The sequence below is a fragment of the Bolinopsis microptera genome, chromosome 6, assembly GCF_026151205.1.
Source record: "Bolinopsis microptera isolate Bmic1 chromosome 6, MBARI_Bmic_1.0, whole genome shotgun sequence".
NCBI lineage: Eukaryota > Metazoa > Ctenophora > Tentaculata > Lobata > Bolinopsidae > Bolinopsis > Bolinopsis microptera.
Genome location: NC_087077.1, coordinates 15,772,236 through 15,793,212, shown reverse-complemented (window position 1 = coordinate 15,793,212; position 20,977 = coordinate 15,772,236). Strand labels below are relative to the sequence as shown.

Below are 20,977 nucleotides of genomic sequence, written 5' to 3'. Positions count from 1 at the left end.
TAAACAGTTTAAAGCTAAAGTAGTTTAAACGAAGAGTAGCGCAATATATTTTTATCAAGAATAGACCACATTAAAATCAATAAAATCTTGGGCTGCAACTTCAAATTGCCACCTCAATCAAAATGAGCACTTGATTCCTACGTGGATAAGAACAATATCCTTTGAGGAGCTATAAAATAATGACATTATAAATCTTACAATATCATACATTTAAAACACTGCGTGGGGAAGTTAAACATAACTTTCGAGATACAAATCGAAAAGTTCAAACATCCAAACAAGATATATTACTATTAAGTATCTGTGCTCCCAAAAATCTTAACAACCCTCTAACACCAGGCTAGTAGCCAGCTGTTACGGTAATAGCCCAGTCCTCTAACAACCCTCTAATAGCCATAACACCACCAGTAGTTATCAGGTATAATCCACGATTCTGCCTTCACTGATTATCAGCCAGTGTCCACAATTATTTAATAAAGGATAACACTACACAGTGTAACTGTATATATATATGATATGATATTTATGATAAATACAATGTATTTAAACATAAAATCGAGGGTTTAGCTGATACCTACATTTCCCTGGTATCATAAGCCACAATTATTTTTTTACATCACACCAGTTATCCCCAATCGATGAAGATCATTTTCCAGATGTCTTGAAAAACTACAGACCAGTGTCAAACCTTGGGAAAACTAATTAAAAGAGAAGGCTACAGGAGCAATGAGCATGTAATGATGACCTCAATTGTCCTGGACAATATGCTTACAAAAGAGATCATATTTCACTTGTTATTAAGATAGTGTTCATGATATCTTCATAGCAGCTGATGAAAATATGAACATATTTCTGTTCTTCAGATTAAGTCAAAACCTTCGTCAACCGACCGAGAAATTGTTTCTTGAGGACAAAGAACTGGATGTTTAAATAGGTACCGCGACAATTGACCCCCTGACAATTGACTTCCCGACAATTGACCCCCTAGGTAGTTAAACTGGGGTCAATTGTCTCGAAATCTAGGGTTTAGTACGACAATTGACCCCCGACAATTGACCCCCTATGTAATTACACTGGGGTCAATTGTCACGAAATCTAGGGCTTAGTACGACAATTGACCGCCCGACAATTGACCCCCCAACAATTGACCGCCCGAAAATTGACCCCCCGACAAGTGACCCCCTGACAATTGACCCCCCATGTAATTACACAGGGATCAATTGATCGGGTCATGGTCAGGGTCAGGGTCAGGGTCAGGGTCAGGGTCAGGGTCAGGGTCAGGGTCAGGGTCAGGGTCAGGGTCAGGGTCAGGGTCAGGGTCAGGGTCAGGGTCAGGGTCAGGGTCAGGGTCAGGCCTCAGGGTCAGGCCTCAGGGTCAGGGTCAGGGTCAGGGTCAGGGTCAGGGTCAGGGTCAGGGTCAGGGTCAGGGTCAGGGTCAGGGTCAGGGTCAGGGTCAGGGTCAGGGTCAGGGTCAGGGTCAGGGTCATGGTCAGGGTCAGGGTCAGGGTCAGGGTCAGGGTCAGGGTCAGGGTCAGGGTCAGGGTCAGGGTCAGGGTCAGTAAAGGGTTAGGGTTAGGGTTAGGGTTAGGGTTAGGGTTAGGGTTAGGGTTAGGGTTAGGGTTAGGGTTAGGGTTAGGGTTAGGGTTAGGGTTAGGGTTAGGGTTAGGGTTAGGATAAGGGTTAGGGTTAGGATTAATTGTATTAAATTATATTGTCGGGGGGCTAATTGTCGGGGGTCAATTGTCGGGGGGATAATTGTTGGGGGGTCAATTGTCGGGGGAAAATTGTCGGGGGGTCAATTTACGGGGGGTCAATTGTTGCCCACCCGTTTAAATACTATCTGCAGCTAATGTACATGATTCTAAAACTAATATAAATAATTCTAAAACTCAAATTAAAGTCTTTCGGTCTAATATAGTATTGCTCAATGAGATGGTGTGGAAATCGCTCATAAAACATTAGTAATGCAGACCGAATGATCTGGCAATCACTGTATATCAAGCAGTTACTTCCTAAAATAAACACTCAGCTCTCACCTGAAGCAGACTCGTGGCAAAAGACCACATGGGCTATTATGTAAATGTCATCAAAATATATGTACGTGGCACCCTTTCAGTTTCCCCGAAAATGTTAGGGAGTAGGAAGCTATTTTCGTTGCTGTTCTGTGTACGTTGGTCTAGCTCTCAAATATTGGACAGTTCTAGATTCTTTGGCCTAACATCTATCTTTTGCTTTAAAATTTTCTACCGCTTAGAATCTTCCCATTTATTTTTAATGTTTCTCAGAGTTTTATGTATTAATTTGGATATTTACCAGGTCACTATGTAACAAAGTTTTTGTTCCGCCTTGAAGAAGCCATGGGGGCGAAACGTCGGCAATAACGTGTGTTATTTGTATTCAATTCAGAGGAGATTAGCCAATTTCAATCTAAACTCATAATGATAGACCCTCTGACAAGGGCAAAGCGTCATAATCGATAAACTGATCACCCAGAATTTTGAACGGAAAATCTTACATAGACATCTTAAATTATTTATTAACAGTCAACCAGCGTGCATCTTTAAACACTGGCACAATTTCACAGTAAATGACTTCATGTAATTATATTGTGTGTGAGGCCAAACCTTGTAATTCCTTATGCATGTTACCTCGTCCGTGATCTATTCACTTCCCCCTTTGATCGTTTTGGAACAGTTTTATATCACGTTAACGATTCTTTGGCAGTTTATTATTTAGCTTTCTAGCAGTATATATTTTGTTTTCTATATTCTTTCAGACTTTTACTTAAGTCTAGTTATACATTACTTTATCATATTTTATCGAACTAAGGTGTAGTATTGCCAGATCCCAGTTCATTTTGTAACGGAGTTTTATATTAACAGGAAACGATGTAACAGAGTCGATATATTTTAATGTTGCCATGGGGTGGCAAGTCCCCATACATCGTGGTCCGGTAGTTTCATTGCGTCTTAATATACGCTACAAACTCAATTAGTAATGTTTGTGCCTACTATTAAAAGCCAGGGAGTGTTTTAGATGAGATTTGTAGTGAAATCAACAAGAAAATGTACGAGGAAATTCAATCTTGCAATTTGATGAACAAGAGATCAGTAACGAAAGAGAAACCATGCGAATGCTTGGAAACTGTTTGTTGTATATTGGACCAGTTCAGTATCACCTGGCTAAGGAAGGCAATACCTCTTGCAGAAGAAATTGACAAGTTGAAAAGTGAGAAGATTTCAGATCAGAGTATTATCATCGATCTTCAGAATAAGGCTATTTAAAAAAGCAACAAACAGCTCAAATCAATGCAGAATACCGTGCAAACGGAGATGAAAAGCTACTCTTCAGTCGTTAGAAAAAGCATCAATGCTGCTTTCGCCCCGAAGAAGATCCACGCTGCAGTTAAAAAATTAGAAAACCAGATTGAGTGAAGCAAGAACGTAATCATTTATGGTCTATCAGAATCAGAGAACGAGCAACTGCTGAGTAATGTTGAGGAGGTTCTGAATGAAATTAGTGAGAAGCCTTTAGTCAGGGACTGCTGCTGTATTGGAGCTCCGAAAGAAAATGTATCCAGACCAGTAAAGTTCGCATTGAGCAGTTCTGACCATGCAACACCAGTGATCAGAAACACCAGTACACTACGCTCAAAGGAGGGGAACAGCTCAGTTTACATCTGCCCTGATAGGACTGCCACAGAACGAAAAGCTTATAAAAAGCTTGTAGAAGAACTGAGACTGAAACGAACTACAGAGCCTGACAAGTTTCATAGTATTAGGAACAATAAGATAGTCAGCTTGTAGAGAGTATAACTAGAGGCGAGACTGGCTAAAATGATTATTCCTACTTATCTAAATTTAAACATTATTATTGATTTCGATCTTGAAGGGACCATAATTTTTGAGGCCATTACTTGCCAATGATGTCAATGTTTATTTCAGGATTACCACTTTTGGAACTCAATAAATGTATCCTTGTATCCTTGTATCCTTGTATCCTATCAGGTCCAGTTACTACAAAATGCCGTAGCCAAAGCTGTTGATAGGCAATATAAACATTACCATCTTGAGGATGAACTGATCAATCTTTACTGGTTGGATAATGGATATAGAGAAGAGGATTGAATTCAAAATCTCACTACAAAATCTCACAAATCCATACTAGGATTGGCTCCAACTTATCTGCAAGATATGTTCGGATTTATGTTTGGTGTAGGTAGCCTCTCTGTAGTAGCTTCTAAGATGTACAATCAATTTGCTAATTCTTTGAAATCATTAAAGCTCTTCTAAAAACTTTGTCGAAAAACTATTCAAGTCATATTTGGTGAAAGACCTTCAATTTAAAAAATATAACCTCATCGAATATTTTGAAATGGCCACAACCCATTTAAATATTTTAGTTTCTCTTATTCCGTCACATCTTACTATACATTTCTAACAAAGTAATCGTATAGTATCAATTAAACCAATTCAGTATCAACAAACCACGATAAACTCTGTAGAAGATAAGAGGTATGTCACAAATAGAGCCGACTCTAGAGGAAAAAGCATATGATAAAAACGATAGGAAATAGTATGAATGGGTACTCCACATCAAAGAGAATACATGAAAACATAGTTAGTAATCAAATTACACATCAAAAAGATAACCAAATAGGGTGAAAAGGAGTTTCGAAATGCGACAATAATACTGAAAAACAACCTAGGTATTCTTGTGACAATATGACAGTATTTGCTTTAGCGCTCGATTTTCATACCACGGTGTAAATATTCGAAAATATGCGCGGCGCACCTAAAATTTTGGTTCCATTAAACATGAATTTTTTGGTCAAAATTATATTAAATATACTTTAATTAATTGTTATTACAAGATATAAGTTTAAAAATTTTCAAAATATAGCATATAAGTACCAAAAATAAATTGCGCGCAAAAAAGTCAAAATTTGTACCACTTTTTTGGATTTTTACCTCAGAACAAATAGAGGGATTTGTTTTATTTTTACACAATCTTGTGCGGCTGTCTTTTAGCTATCTTCATGCAAGTTTTGCCGACATACCAACAAAATTAACTTGCTCAAAATATCAAAAAACATGGTTTTTTGGCCTATTTTTGGCCCAAAAATCGGTTTTTTTGCAATTTTACCCCAGAACAATCAGTCCAATCATTTTAAAACTACTTTCAATCGATTCTACGGTCAAAAATACGTCTAGTAAGGTGTATCTGGGGTCCCTAGCGTATCGAGCAGACAATGCCCGTAAGAGCCTCTACTAATTTATTCAATTGATAATTTTAAAGTTTGAACATTTTTAATATTAAATTCTTTTTTAATATAGTTCTAAAACAATTAAACTTGCTTTTTGTGAAAATTTAATGTACTTTCGTAAAATAATTTTGATGTGGCAGCGATTTGAAAAAAAAATTAGTTAAAAATGATACAAAAAAATTGGACATTTTTTGATATTAAAACATGTATAACTTGGGCTGTGTTGACAGTAGAAAAATAATTTAACCCTTGTCCGAAAGGTTTACAAAAGTTTTACGCGCCGCGCATAATTGCCGCGCAATTTCGCGTGTCAAATCCGTCTAAGAGTGAACATAATTGATGAAGGAGCACTTTGACCTTTACACCTCGTGCGTTCACTGTTCGCGTTTTAATTGCGCCCAGTTCACTGTTGCCTCGCGTTATTCCATCATCCATATTTCTGCTCTTAGTTGCTTTATAATGTGTCAGCAGTAATCAGCCCTGCTGTATTATATATTGTGCTTGATTGTTGATACCTAATTAATTAACTGTTTACGATGGCAGTTATGGTGGATGATGATTAATCACTCTACAATCGCCTGTCACGTGACTTCTTCAACCCGTTCTGTAGATGGCCCTAAACAACTATTCGAAACCCGGAAACCATAACCCTTTAATCAGATCCCAACCCTAACGGCATAACCCTAACCAAATCCTTTACAAAAGCATATACTGAAACACTATAGAGAAATTAGGCTAACTTCCTTATACGGTCATATCACGTGATCGAGACAGTTTTTCGCCAATATCTCGTTAGGGGAGAATTTTAATCTTATGTCATGGGGGTAATAGGTAAGTACTTAGTAACCTCTTTGCTTTTATTCGAGCCTTTTATTAAATCGAAGTTACAGTTCACGAGGTTGATCCTTTGGGAGATATTAAATCCTGTTTTACTATTATTTATAAATTCTAACGTTTAACTTTAATAATAATAAGTAAGTTTGGACGCAGACTAGAAACGAGTTTAATCGACTAAGTTTTTGATTTTGTGTACCTTTTTATCATACAACTTTTTAATTTCAGCAAATTTTAGTTAAAGAGTAAACCAAAGTTAGCAATCATTGAACTCAATAGTTAAAAAGGTGACTGTAAAAATAGAACTAAGATTTCGATACTTTTAAATGAACTTCTAGTTCTAATGATATAATTTTAAATTATTAGATGTTTAAATTTTCCTGATAGCTGGATCATAGTCATGTAGAAATTAGGTTAAACATTGTCATGCAGAAATTAGGTTGAAATAATTTTGTCCACAGAAAACACAGTCACGCCTTACATTATTACAAGCTTTAAAGGGCTCGTGAGTCGTGTTAGTGTTACTATTACTTTTGAGCTTGAAAGCAGACAAAACTTTGCTTATTTGTTTGTTTATTATTTTGTTTGTTATTAGAGAAAGAAGACAATATTACCTCTCGATTATTTCAGGAGAAGCTAAAAGCGCTGAAAGATCAAGAAGCATCTCCCGCAGGAGCTGTTGAATCAGCACGCTGAAGAAGTACAGAGACTGGTGAACAAGCTGATAAACTCAGACAGCAGCAAAAACTTCAAGTGAGCTTCGTGACGTCATTGACATTACCGTCGTTGTGACGTCATTTTCGATGTTGATCGAATGAATTTATTTGTATTCTAGAGATTCTATTTTAGCATTTGACAAGTAACAACTTTGGCTCTGTTTACTGTGCTGTAATGCACTGAACGACCGGGATTCCCGGCGCCGGGGGAGGTGTTTATTCCCGGCCCCGGCCAATTTTGAGTTTTTGGCCGGGAATTATAGATTAAAAAGTCACATAAGAACATAAAAACTACTGTCTTATTTGACCCACAATTCATACTTACATTTACAACTTATCTTATATTGGTAAGGGATCAATTAGCCGAAGTTAAAATGGAAAGTGCCAGTTTTACTTTAAAGTCTGAAGCACTGAGCGTGAAAAGTGATATTAAAATGGACTCTAAAAGTGCCTGTGTCTTCATACTATGGTGTTCCGCCTCACTTCTATACTACTATAATCGAGCACAGGACTTGACAAGCTCCCACTAAAACAAGTTGTGTAAAAAATACCACCAGTTCACGGCCCAACCACATTGTTTATTTGTACACCCAGTGAATTATTCCTTATATGGCGCGGAACATTCCTGGCCTAACGTGTGTGCCGTGTTTCTCCGCACTATCAGTTGACTACCATTCATGTAGTTGACTGCCACTGTACTCGCATTTATGTGTTACTTTTTTTTACGTGTTTGATTTAAATTGCTCGTGATTAGACACACGTTCGGTGAAAGCGGAGGGGATAGTTTTCACTTTTCAGACAAGGGAAGGGGCAAGGAAACGTGTGATTACTTGATTATTGATTTTTCACGTTTTAAGTTAATCTCGACACGTGTTCAGTAATTATGTGTTTTATAAATACCCTATAGTCCAGTCATTTATGGACATGTGCCTGCAAATTTTCAGATACCCACAAAACTTTGCACAGACCTTCCCAAAGGTATGAATAAACGATTTTCGGTTGGAGACATTTTTTTTACTTTGGGCAAAACCCAGGAGGGCCACGCCCATATTGACCCAATAACGTAACTGACCCCTTGCTTCTGAAGGTCGTAGAGACTTCAAAATAGGCTTAAACGAAGCCGCATGTGCATGTTTATATAAGAGTTATTGATCAACACATTGCCTAAAATCCTTACTTTTCGAGAAATTCGCCAAAAACCATTTTGGGCGTGGCGCTGAGCCGATTTTACTAACTTTTGATAGGATTGTGATGGAGTCTTTGGATAGAGTGCAAAAGAACCGCAATTGGCATATTTATATATGACTTACGAAGAAACATATGCCTTAAAGTGCTTACTTTTTCAGTTATTGGCGAAAAACTGATTTTCGGTTCCAGAAATCATGCAAAAATATGGGTATGTGGTAAATTGGGCTATGAAGGCCCTAAAGATTTTTGAATAAGTGCACATTGTGCAGAATGGCCATGTTTATATACAACTTGTGAAGCAACATGCACCCTAAAATGCTTACTTTTCGAGTTATTAACATAGAACGGGAGGCAAAAATGGCTGATATAACCAATTTTGCTCTATTTTGTGCAAATTTTTTCTGTTTTTCCCCCAAATAACTCGAAAAGTAAGCATTTTAGGGTGCATGTTGCTTCATAAGTTGTATTTAAACATGGCCATTCTGCAGGTACTAACCCAAAAATGTCTGTAAATGACTGGACTACTACCATGTTTACACTTTTTAAATCCCTTTAAAGCCAACAATATAATCCACAAAACAGACTCCTGGCACTAATTTCAGGATCTAAAATAGGCCCGGGCTTTTTTTAAAGTTACTGACATGACGCTGGTCCTCACTTTTTGGAGTCTACTCCCTCATTTCCAGGTTAGTGCACTATTAGTGGGGAGGAGGTGTATTAACTTTATCAGTCACGTAACCTCATGACACTCCCCATCACGGGTAACTTGTAATGGTAACGTTGTCATGGTAACAGAAATGTGTTTTCAGGCTGAACAGGAAGCTGTACAACAACCGGTCTGACAAGTTACAAGTGGTGGACCTACATCATCTAGATGTACAGGTTCGTTCATTTACTGATTGATAGCTATTTTAATGAACTTATTTGTTTAGATTTATGACGTGTTTCTCAATTGACAATTTTATACCCTCGAGATAATACAAAATTCTATGAAGGATACATGTTTAATGTTCAATTACATAAATGACAAACTTAAGTTGACTAAATCGCTGCCTGTATTTGGATTATTTAAAAAAAATCAATTTGGTGTGACCACAGTACCATAAGTCGCACTGAGCATAAAACCTGTGAGCGAATCACCATACTTAAAGAGTGTGTGCCAGCTCATGTCCGTCTTCATAACCTCTTCCCTCCACTGTCCCCATCTTGACTGCATCTCAAGAGAGCCGCATTGAACTTCACTTTCATGCTCGAGGTTTCTTTTAACTCTCTGAAGGACCTCAGCTTGTTGTTCCCGGGCGTTCATCTTCTTCCACGGTTTCTTCCATTCTCCAAAACCAATCCTTGCCCTGCTGTACGGCTGGACCATTCCTCTCACCGCTTCACAGACTAAGTCCCTCTCAGCACAATCTAGTTCCTTGTCTGGTCTCCAAACTCTCCCTGACCTGACTTGCGGTTGAATTGCCCTTATCATGTCATCAAAAAACTGCTGGTAGGACTGTTGGAGTCGACATTTCTCCAGCTTCCAAGTATCGGACAGGCTGCCGATGGGCAAGGCCACACTAGATGTTTGACTAAATAAGCAGATGTTACTCAGTTTGACCCACATGTGAAGGTCGCTAAACTAAATGTAATATTTCAGGTACAAATTCTACTAGTACGATTCGATGCAGTGGAAGAGGTTGAAGTTGACGTTTAAGCAGTCACCCTGCCGAACAAGAAATCAGTCAGGCAAAGAGGCTAGGTTGACCAGAAACTCAATCACTATATCCGTGAAACTTGCTGGAAGCTATGTGAGTTATTTTACCTCCTTATTTCAAAGGACATTTATACGACAATTTAAACGCAATGTGTATGCGCCGTGATCAATGGTCACGGCGCAGAACCATTGCGCCGTGACCGTTGATCACGGCGCATAACCCGTAAGATGCTGCGCACATTTTTGATTTTAAAATGGCGGGAACACATTTCAACTGCCATTGTTATACGATACATTGAAGTGCATAGTGGAGTGTGTGGTCTGATAGCAGACAGAGGATTTATTTGAAACATTCCCGGTGCCTTCAACTGTTCTTTGCACTGACTATTTGATTGCTTAAACGAATAGGCGAGCCTTCAAAAACATTAGTTTTCATAGTTTTATGATGCAAATATGATTTTTCCATTTACTTAACTGATAATACCCCCAATATCTTTTCAGGTGTGGAGGTCGGACCGAAACTGTAATCAGACACTAAACATTAACGAGGACCAATTATTTTACTCCCTTAATGATGAATAAAGATCGCTGATTGCTTTTACTAATATATAGTGTTAAAATGAAAGAGAAACTGTTGAGACGAAAGAGAAAAACGCACTCATTTATTTATAGTTTTATGTCTTAACAATGTTATTCGAAAGCTAATTTTAAAAGCTGGCTCTGAATCCTTGCTAAATGATTTGGGAAGGTGTAAGGGCTAAATATGCCTGTAGACATCATTTTCAGTGGGTTTTATGAAGTTTATGATTAGGGTATATTTTGGGACTGAAATAAGCGCAAGACCTTCGACGTTTCTATTCCTACTGTTTTTTTAATTTAGCAAATATACAAAAAAAAATTATACTGTCGTAAAGATAAAATGTTTAGTTATCGGATAGATACTTTAAAATTAAGTATTAAAATAACCGAGCTAAGATATTCAATGTTAAACTCAAAAATGTTCACGCGTTTATGAAGAAATATCTAATTCTGCGCGTAGTTTTTTGGTCACAACTATGGCAAATTTTTACCAATTTTGTTCATAATTTCAAAATGTTATTTAGTAGACAAATTACTTTCGGACTAAATCCTTATTGTTTATTCAAATCTAAAAGAAACAACATTTATTTGACTTCAAAATTGTTCAATCTGAATACGAGCTAATTACGACGAAGGGAGGTCACAACACTGCGCGCAGGAGTGAATCTAAAATAATATATTAATCCACATTACATTTATATTTAAAAAACATAAAAGTAATTGTATGAAATGAATTAACAATGATTTTGTAAAATGAAAAAATAATTGCCGAATTCGTTTTCGAATTAATTAAACTCAGCTTGTACATTTGTTTTCGTGTGGCTCAGATAATATTATTTTAAGATGGCATGGCTTGCAATATAATCATATAAAAATGTTTGATAGCAAAATCATTTTAATGACAACTATAAACTTTTCTTAAACTAGCGGGGTTGATTTTGAGAGTTTTCAATTTTGCTTGAAAAAAGTGACATGTGACAGATCCGTTTAAATTGTTTAGCAATATTATATGATATAATATAAAAATTGAAAAAAGGCAAAATAAACGATGAGCCATGCTGCAGTATGCAGTTGCATTTATTAAAAATAATATTGTTGTTTATTTATTTGAATTTTAATATTCTTAAAAATGAATACAATTCAATTTGCAATTCATATTTAATATTCATGATTTATGAATATGAACTATTTTTAATTTTTTTTCATTTGGCGCGCGGCTCACCAACTATAATATAATTTAAAATCACCTATGAATCGAGCGCTAACCTTCTCGCCACTCATTATACCTGCCACAAACCTGCTGTTTTTTTCAGGTGCATGTTATTGTTGTCTCTCTCATCCTCCTAATCGACCAGCGAGGTTTATTTTGTTAGTTCAGACTATTTTGTTAGTTCAGACTGGCCAGTAAATAGTAGTTATCATGAAAGTTTTGGTTTTCTTGTCTAGTTTTGCAATGTCGTCTGCCAAGAATTACCTTCTATCGAAAAACGAATTTTTTGTAAAGAACTACTGTATCGTTTGCAGTGGTATTCTTGTGGCAGTAAGTTGATACTTTGATACACTTTTGATATAAAGTTGATGCACTTTGGTCCATTCGATGCGTGATATTCTTATTCCTTCATTGCCTCTTCAGAGGTGTGAGCTAATTATTCATGTTTTGACTTCTCAAACTACAATAATCTAGGATGTTTCATACGGTTGTCTATGCTATGATATGGTCAGTTGGTAACAAGGATAGCAGACTTGGGAAAGTTTTCATATGATTCACCACGAAAGTCACACATTTGCTCTGTAAAAGAAAGGTATTTTGTTGTTTGATTTCAGATTTGATTATTCAATTTGATTATTCAAATTATATACTGGTGAGAATCCTTTTGGGAGGATAACCACTAATTACCTAAAAGTAATATCTCGCTTTGATTGTTTCATATGAAATATAAATAATAATTTTAACTTTTATAATATTGTGGCACAAAACTCAAAATGCACAGGTGTGCCACGAAAAAGCTTTTTATTTTACATTTCTGTTCAGGTTGAAAGAGTTGATATGCTGAGGAGTGTTAGAATGGAGATTATGATAAGAACATCACAAAGATGTATTGCACAACATTCACAGCTTCATAAAGGTCTAAATAACTGCTTTTTACTTGTAATTCTGTTTTCTTAATTATCTGTGAATACATTTGGACTTTAGATTCTAAAAAATTCGTATTTAACTGCTGCTCAATCAAAATCCTTCAGGGACCAGGAACTTTAGACACAAAGTGACATATACACGCTTTGCAACTTCGAAGGAGTAGACAAGAATTTCAGCAGCAGAAAAAAGGCGGAATATCCTGTCAAGCTTCAATTCGGATTGAAAGATGAAATCAACTAAGGTTTGTCATTAAAATAATTATGTTAGAACATATGGTTTGGCCATTATATGGTTAGAACTATGGGTGAAGCCAAGGGGTATTATTGGGAATGCCTTAATGGGCATTGGAAATCATCTGTGAAAAAGGTCCTCATAATTACCCAAAATTATGCTGCAGTTTGATGCATGTTGCGACCACTGCACTTAAAATCAAAATGACTCGGTTTCTGATTGAAGTTAGGGGCTTAAATTGAGTAGTAAAATGATCATATTAAGTGGGGTAAAGCCTAGTTTAAACTTCCTCAGGCATCATGCTGGGCTGTCGATTTAATAGACCAAAACCTACTTAAATTATGCTCTAGCCTGTGGTGATAATAGAGAAAATGAAAATAACTCTACTGCTGATTATAGTTAGGAATATAATCTAAACTTGGGTAACTGGATGTTCAAAATTCAGATTATTAGTGGGGTAGAGCTTGGTTTTTAAGTCCTCAGGCTTCTGGTTGTTGAGTTAATTAGCCAAACCCCATTTTTACGCTCTTAGCTGTTCAATTTACCAGTGACTTTACTTTATACAATATGTTTCTTTTCAGATCAATCATTAGCTTAATTAGTCAAACGTGAGCATTGAAATGTTTAGAATCATTGCTGCTAAGGAAAATTATTGTTCCTAGTCAAGGGTATGACCGGTCAAAGGTCATCGCTCATTACATGTAATTGTATTGCGCAAGCGGTTTTCAATAGCGCGCCTTGAAAACTAAAATTCCATCTTCTCCTACATTTTTGAGCAATCACCTTGAAACTTTCAGGATATGTTCTAAGGACCATTTAGAAAAATTATGTCTCATCAAAATTTTAAAATAGGCCTTTTTTTGATTATTTTATTTGAAAAGCTGATAACTTTATGGGGCAACTTTGGCTAGGAACAATATTTTCCATGGGAGCTCCTGATAGATATCATTCTATCAGGAACAGCTATAAAATCAATATTGAGAGACATTGCATACAGCTATCTGAAACACAGGGGCCGGGGTGAAACTGTTAGCTAACTGTAACATAGATGCCGGGGTGTAACTGTCATGGGCGTGTGCAGCAGCCAACCTTGAAACCCTTGAGAACCTTGATTTCTGATATTTTGAATCAAAAACCTTGCAAACCTTGGATTTTCACAAAAACGCTTGAAAACCTTGAATTTCAACTATAAATTTCGCCTCCGGCAGTTTTCTTGCTTAAAATCATATCCTTTGCCCCACCAGTCCCCTCATTTATGTTTTGAGCAATCCTAACCTAGTCCAGGTTATATTATTTCATTCATTAGTTTTGAGAAAATAGATAAAATTAACAAGTTTTCGTAGTGCAAACATACATATTCGTCTTAAAAAACCTTGAAAACCTTGAAAATGGCTATCTGAAAACCTTGAATTAAGGGTTTGAAAACCAAGAAAACCACCTTTAAAACCTAGAATTTTAGGGAATTTGAGGGTGGGAGGCCTGGTTCGCAGGCGGGTGGCGATGTAGGCGATCGCCCCCCGCGCCGGCCCCCGCCCCTGGCTCTTTTTGAAATGCTGACCCAGAATTTTTTTTAATTGCCTTCTACAGAGCAACAAAATAATTTTATAAACAATTTTATAAACATTTTTACAAACATTTGCGTTAATGACATGATGCAAAAGTTTTATTTTTAAACGAATATAGTAGGTTCGAATTAATTAGGTCGATACACATGCCTTGTGCATATATAATTTCCATGGGTTGGCTGCTCCTAAATCTAGGAAGCCAATCCTCATAGTTGAGTGGGTATGATGAGGCTCAAAAGAGATTTGAGATAGGCAGATTAATATAATTGGAAAGCACTGAGGATCAGCCTCAGTCTTAATCAGAAGGGTCAAAAAACATCATTATTTCAGAATCATGGGACATCACGATCCAGTACCAAAAAGCGTACGCTAAGCCATACGGCATCTTTTCAGACTGGAGATATCCAGAATAACTTAAAACTCGTGCTATCTTTAATTTTAATTTGTCCAATGTTTTAAATTCAAAATATTACTAATAACAAATTGTCTAATCAACTGCTGCTTTGAACCTTCTGTATTGATATCCTATTGGTTTAGTATATAATCCAGTCGAACAATTTTCCGGGGGCTGCTCGCAACGGTAACCTCAGAGCCGGCGCTTTGCCCTTTCAAAAATCCTGCGCACACCTGATAACTGTTAGCTTGGTATAACACAGGGGGCAGGATGTAACTGTTAGCTTAGTGTTACAAAGGGGGCGGGGTGTTACTGTTAGCTTATTGTAACACAGGGGCCGGGGTGTAACTGTTAGTTTAGTGTAATACAGATTACGGGGGAGGGGGGGCCAATGGCATAAATGGAGAAAATGGAGAATTACTCATAGGTTTTTTCCATTTTCTCCATAGAAATAGTCTCCATTTTATGCCATTTTATGCCATTTTATGCCATTGAAAACCTGAAAAATTTAGAATTTCGAGAAAAATTATTTAAAAAAAGATATTTTCGGCCAATAATGAACAGAGTATCATGAAACATGGAGAAGAGTGGTTTTCAGAAAAACTTTGAAAAATGTTGACTTAGAAAATTTTCGGTCCGAGTCATTTTCGATACGTACATCCCGTATCGAGAGCTCCCCATTCCGAGCTCGTGTTGCAAAAGGGAGGCCTGCCTTCCGAGATCGCATTACCTCGAGTCCAAAATTGTGTATCGAGGGGAAAAAATATTTTCGGCAAATAATGAACAGGGTAGCATGAAACGTGGAGAAAAGCGGTTTTCAGAAAAAATTTGAAAAATTTTGACCGAAAAAATATTTTCGGCTTATAATGAACAAGGTAGCATGAAACGTGGAGAAAAGTGTTTTTCAGAAAAACTTTGAAAAATTTTGACTAAGAAAATTACCCCTCGGTACACAATTTTGGACTCGAGGCTTCCCCCTGGTAATGCGATCTCGGAAGGCAGGCCTCCCCTTTGCAACACGAGCTCGGAATCGGGAGCTATCTATACGAGAGGTACGTATCGAGAATGACTCGGGCCGAAAATTTTCTAAGTCAAAATGTTTCAAAGTTTTTCTAAAAACCACTTTTCTCCACGTTCTATGCTACCCTCTTCATTATTAGCCGAAAATATTTGTTTGGTTTTTCGGTTTATCGAAGTCTGCACGTACCCCTCGATAGTCGATACACAAATCTGGACACGAGGCTTCCCCCTGGTAATGCGATCTCGGAAGGTAGGCCTCCCCTTTGCAACACGAGCTCGGAATCGGGAGCTCTCTATACGAGAGGTACGTATCGAGAATGACTCGGGCCGAAAATTTTCTAAGTCAAAATGTTTCAAAGTTTTTCTAAAAACCACTTTTCTCCACGTTTTATGCTACCCTCTTCATTATTAGCCGAAAATATTTGTTTGGTTTTTCGGTTTATCGAAGTCTGCACGTACCCCTCGATAGTCGATACACAAATCTGGACACGAGGCTTCCCCCTGGTAATGCGATCTCGGAAGGCAGGCCCCCCTTTGCAACACGAGCTCGGAATCGGGAGCTCTCGATACGAGAGGTACGTATCGAGAATGACTCGGGCCGAAAATTTTCTAAGTCAAAATGTTTCAAAGTTTTTCTAAAAACCACTTTTCTCCACGTTTTATGCTACCCTCTTCATTATTAGCCGAAAATATTTGTTTGGTTTTACGGTTTATCGAAGTCTGCACCTACCCCTCGATAGTCGATACACAAATTTGGACTCGAGGCTTCCCCCTGGTAATGCGATCTCGGAAGGCAGGCCTCCCCTTTGCAGTGCGAGCTTGTTTCGACTTTCGAGGATGTAGGTCTCACTTCTCAGTGCCTATTACTCTCCCCTATTACTCACTCCTGCTGTAGCCTGTAGAAATAACTTTACACTAGGCTTGAGTAATTATGAGTTTGCCTGAAGTGTGCCTCTACTAACCTAGTATAAGCATCTAGTAGCCTACTATGAGCTTTCATAAGCTTGTTACGCCCCTAGTAAGCGTAAATAAACATGTTAGGATGTCCAATTTAGGTGTTAAATGGTGTTAAAGATGAAATTTCGAAGACAAAATTTATGGCATAAAATGGAGAAAATGGAGAATTACTCATGGGTTTTTCCATTTTCTCCATAGAAAAAGTCTCCATTTTATGCCATTTTATGCCATTTTATGCCATTGGCCCCCCCCCCCCCCTTACGGGGGCTAGGGTGTAACTGTTAGCTTAGTGTAACAGGAGCAGGGTGTGACTGTTAGTTTAGTAAAATACAGCTCAGGATGAGAGGGGTGTAACTTTGACATTTTGCCCTACCCAACTCATGTTGTAATTCCTTCAACTATGTTGTTATTCGTTCAGCTTTAATAGGGTCATCATATTGTTTGACTACCCCACAGAGAAGAGATCTTTATGTCATTCCTTGGATGTCATTTTACTTGGATGTGTGCTTAAGAGGTTTATTTACATTTGTATACCTATGGAACTGTATTGTAACCATTCTGGAGACGGGCATGGGCACGAGCATGTTACTGTTAACGAGAGTCAAAAATACCGGCAGGGCACTCAATTGTATTCCGTAAGTGTTCTGGGCGTGAAACATTGTTCCCAGGAGAAGGAATCTGTTGCTCCAAGTTATCCACAGGATAAGGAAACGGTTTACTGAATTATTTAATGCTTAACTGTTTTGAAGAGAACTGGTGCACTACTATTCTCGGGAGAAGGAAACCGTTGGTCTACTATTTTGAAGAGAACTGGTGCACTACTGTTCATGTTCTCGGGAGAAGGAAACCGTTGGTCTATTGTTTTGAGGAGAAATGGTCATGGTGCACTACTTTTCTTAGGGAGAAGAAAACTGGTGCTTTACTATTTTCAAAAGAAAGGAAGTGGTACTTTTATTTGTCAAGATTACTGGTAAAACAATGTTTAAAGTCGACAATTAGTTTTTTATGAAATTTGGATAACATTTTGGCTTTAGCCTTCAGCAGAAAAATGATCGGTTTTGTCTAGATAAAACCTAAATCTTTATCTGTTTATCTAGATAAAAGATTTCATACCGATAATGGATAGCGATAGCCTATGAACGCCTTCGAAATCCCCCAGAATGAAATCCCCCAAAGTACCCAAAAATACCCCTTGGCTTCCCCTTTAAATATTCTATCCGATTTAAAAACATTTACTGTGGCGGAAAAAGTTTCAGCTACGAACCAGACTTTTTTATTCATTGACTGCAGTTAAATACAATCTACAATACAATGCACATTTTCATTGTGTTAATGATTCAGCAATTACTTTTACTAAATCATATCTTTATAAAGAGCCGTACTTCCCCTATTATAAATTTGTAATCCGAATTCCCTTCCTCAGCGTTCACAAATGTGGTCAATTTGACACGAACCGCTGTGTCGACAAGATAAATCCACGCAGCAAAGACACTGGACAGTGGACAGCGACACAACTGGTTTGTCAATATTACTTACATTTGCTTCCTCTTGGCTCTTGCCCTCCATATTTGATTGGTCGCTGGATCAACCTCAGTGTCCACCTTGTCTTGATATAAAACAATCGCGGATAGAACAGAATCAGATAAACCACAATTAATCCACCTTTTTATCCAGGTTACGAAGTTACAAAGAGTGGCAGCCAAGAAACGTGATTATCTTCTGAACAAATGGTCGCCGACGACAGCTGAAATTGTGTTATTAGGATAAAAGGACTATTATTTAAAAACAAAAAATGAGTTACATTATATTGGATATTTTGAATATCAGTCAATTTTTAAGAGCCAATTACAAGACTGGCGATATCTGCAGAACGTATAATATTTAAAGTTTGACATTTTGAGATTCGGAACTTCTGTGTACTTCTTTATAAATAACATTCACTTTGAAAATTGAAATATAAAAGCGTTTTCGTTAAAGCATTACAAAATATCAAAAGACTGAAAATTAGCTTCGCAACGAGCAAGAATGTCGTATTATTATCATCGGCCTCGGATTGGTTTTTACACTATATCCTCAAATCATGGCATATAATACAGAAACTGATTATGACAGCATAGTTGGTTGTCGGATTGGTTGAAACTTAAATGCCCTCATATTATTTCATATAATTTGATTGTTATTTTAATTTGTATTCCATCATTTGGGTTACTGTATCGGAAGTAATGAATAGATGGAAAGTGGCTTGTATCTGATTTACAAAAAGAAGTATAATTCATGCAGTCAGGTATTTGAAACCGTGTTACTATTTCAACGGTGACTGGCGGCCACTTTCTGTCGCAATTTTTGCCGCACTCATGAATCCCGGATTTTGGCACATTGAGACAAATTTGGGACAGAAATTTGAGGCAATAGGTATGCCAGGGCTGACTTGTAATCGATCTGGCATGGTAGAGAGGGTACCGGGTCTGTTGGCTTAACTGGACGCTTGGCCTAACTTGACTAATGGCCTAACAAGTAATAGTATACTGAACAAACGGACGGATGGCCTATTCCTAACTTAGGGCAGATTTTAGGCCGATAGTCTACTTGAGGTCACCTGGCCTAACTGCATGAGTGATGTGACCCGTAAGTGCACTGTATTGCTCTTAACATGAGCTGACAGGGCATGCTATATCCTAGCTCGATGACATGGACCAAATTAATTAGTCAAGTACATATTATATAAGTATATAGCCGTTGAGGAAAGGGTCCTTTTGGATCCAGCGCAGCGTCCAGAAATATTGGTGATCCCCCTGAAAACAGCTGATTCCCTTGTGTATGTGTAAGCTAACGAGCTGCTTATGGATGAGAGATATAGGCATGGATCACGTCAGCATGGCCACTTACTCGTCGAAGCACGTCATCGGGCTCATATAGCATGCTTTGTCAGCTCATGGTGAGTAAAACGGTGCACGTACGGGTCTCATCACACTGTAGCCCGTCAGTCCAGTTAGGCCAAGCGACTAAAGGTGGACTGTTGGTCTGTTAAACTTCAATTTAAAGTAGTATTAGACCCCAAACGGTCGCCTGAACTAACTGGTCTTATGGCCTAATTCATGGATTTAGGCGCTAGTCCAGTTAGGCAAAGAGACCTAGAATCATTCAAAACTGGCTGGAAAGGTTAGTTCATATGCCACCTATCATACCAAAGCAAATTCAACTCAGTTTATAAACAAAATAAAGGATATCGGGCCTTAAAAATTGACAAATTTTTTTCGAAAACTAGGCCAAAATTTCGGATTAATTCTCTGCGCGCGGAAACCGAACCTGTGTTTTATAAATAAACGTGATAATGACAACAATTTACGTGGCATTATTTGCGCGACGCAAAATTTATAAACCCTCATTATAATGGGGGTTAAACTGTCATTGCTAGCTGTCGTAGCTAGCTCAGTTTTTTAAGACAGCTACCTACGACAGCTAGCGCGCATCAACCCTCATTTCTAGCTGTCTTAGAAATTGCCTCCTAAGACAGCTAGAGCGCGCTAGCTGTCTTAGATTTTTTGTAGGGTGTATCCATCGAACAGAATCAAGTTTAAATCTAATCTCTTTATTTCGATAACAGATCATAGGAAAAGTAAGTCGGAAGAAATTATTCTGAAGATCAGGTTATGGAATGCTACCTTGAGATGGAAAAGCATTTTCATTTTAGATTCAAAGAGGAATCATCCGATGGAAGTTTAGAGGCATTTTAGGAATTATAAAAGGTACTATTATATAGAAATACGTCCGTGACAGATTTTACTGCAGCTATACGATCAGTTTTATATCCAGATGCTGAATCTCGGAAGTTAAGAGATGCCAGAGATCAAAACAGAGATGAAAGTGAAAAAAAAAATCTTATCTATTTTTAGTTCAACGCGAAAATGTAATTGTTTACAAAAATTGAGAATATTGTAATATTTGAATCATAATTAATTCTTAAAATCTACGGGAGTCGAGATCTACACCAATTCCTAAAAATCCCAGACACTTCTGGAAGCCAGTTGAAAACCTAGACCAGGAATCCCAAATCATTATTCCAGTAACGCGACTGATTACAATTATAACATCCACCAAATAATTATTCCAGTAACGCGACTGATTACAGTTATAACGTCCACCAAAACATTATTCCAGTAACGCGACTGATTACAGTAATAACGTCCACCAAATCATTATTCCAGTAACGCGACTGATTACAGTAATAACGTCCACCAAATCATTATTCCAGTAACGCGACTGATTACAGTAATAACGTCCACCAAAACATTATTCCAGTAACGCGACTAATTAAAGTAATAACGTCCACCAAATCATTATTCCAGTAACGCGACTGATTACAGTTATAACGTCCACCAAATCATTATTCC

General features: G+C 37.6%; 2 long non-coding RNA genes across 2 annotated transcripts; both read left to right on the top strand.

Annotated features, from left to right (window-relative positions):
• The first annotated feature begins 5,722 nt into the window (after nucleotides 1-5,722).
• Nucleotides 5,723-10,830, top strand: LOC134817265 (uncharacterized). Its single transcript, XR_010160502.1, has 7 exons — nucleotides 5,723-6,097; nucleotides 6,329-6,387; nucleotides 6,731-6,853; nucleotides 8,607-8,690; nucleotides 8,814-8,886; nucleotides 9,647-9,797; nucleotides 10,205-10,830. It is a non-coding gene; the product is annotated as an uncharacterized LOC134817265 (long non-coding RNA).
• Nucleotides 10,831-11,854: 1,024 nt separating this feature from the next.
• Nucleotides 11,855-18,541, top strand: LOC134817253 (uncharacterized). Its single transcript, XR_010160496.1, has 5 exons — nucleotides 11,855-12,084; nucleotides 12,315-12,408; nucleotides 12,524-12,660; nucleotides 18,010-18,103; nucleotides 18,261-18,541. It is a non-coding gene; the product is annotated as an uncharacterized LOC134817253 (long non-coding RNA).
• The last annotated feature ends 2,436 nt before the right edge of the window (nucleotides 18,542-20,977 follow it).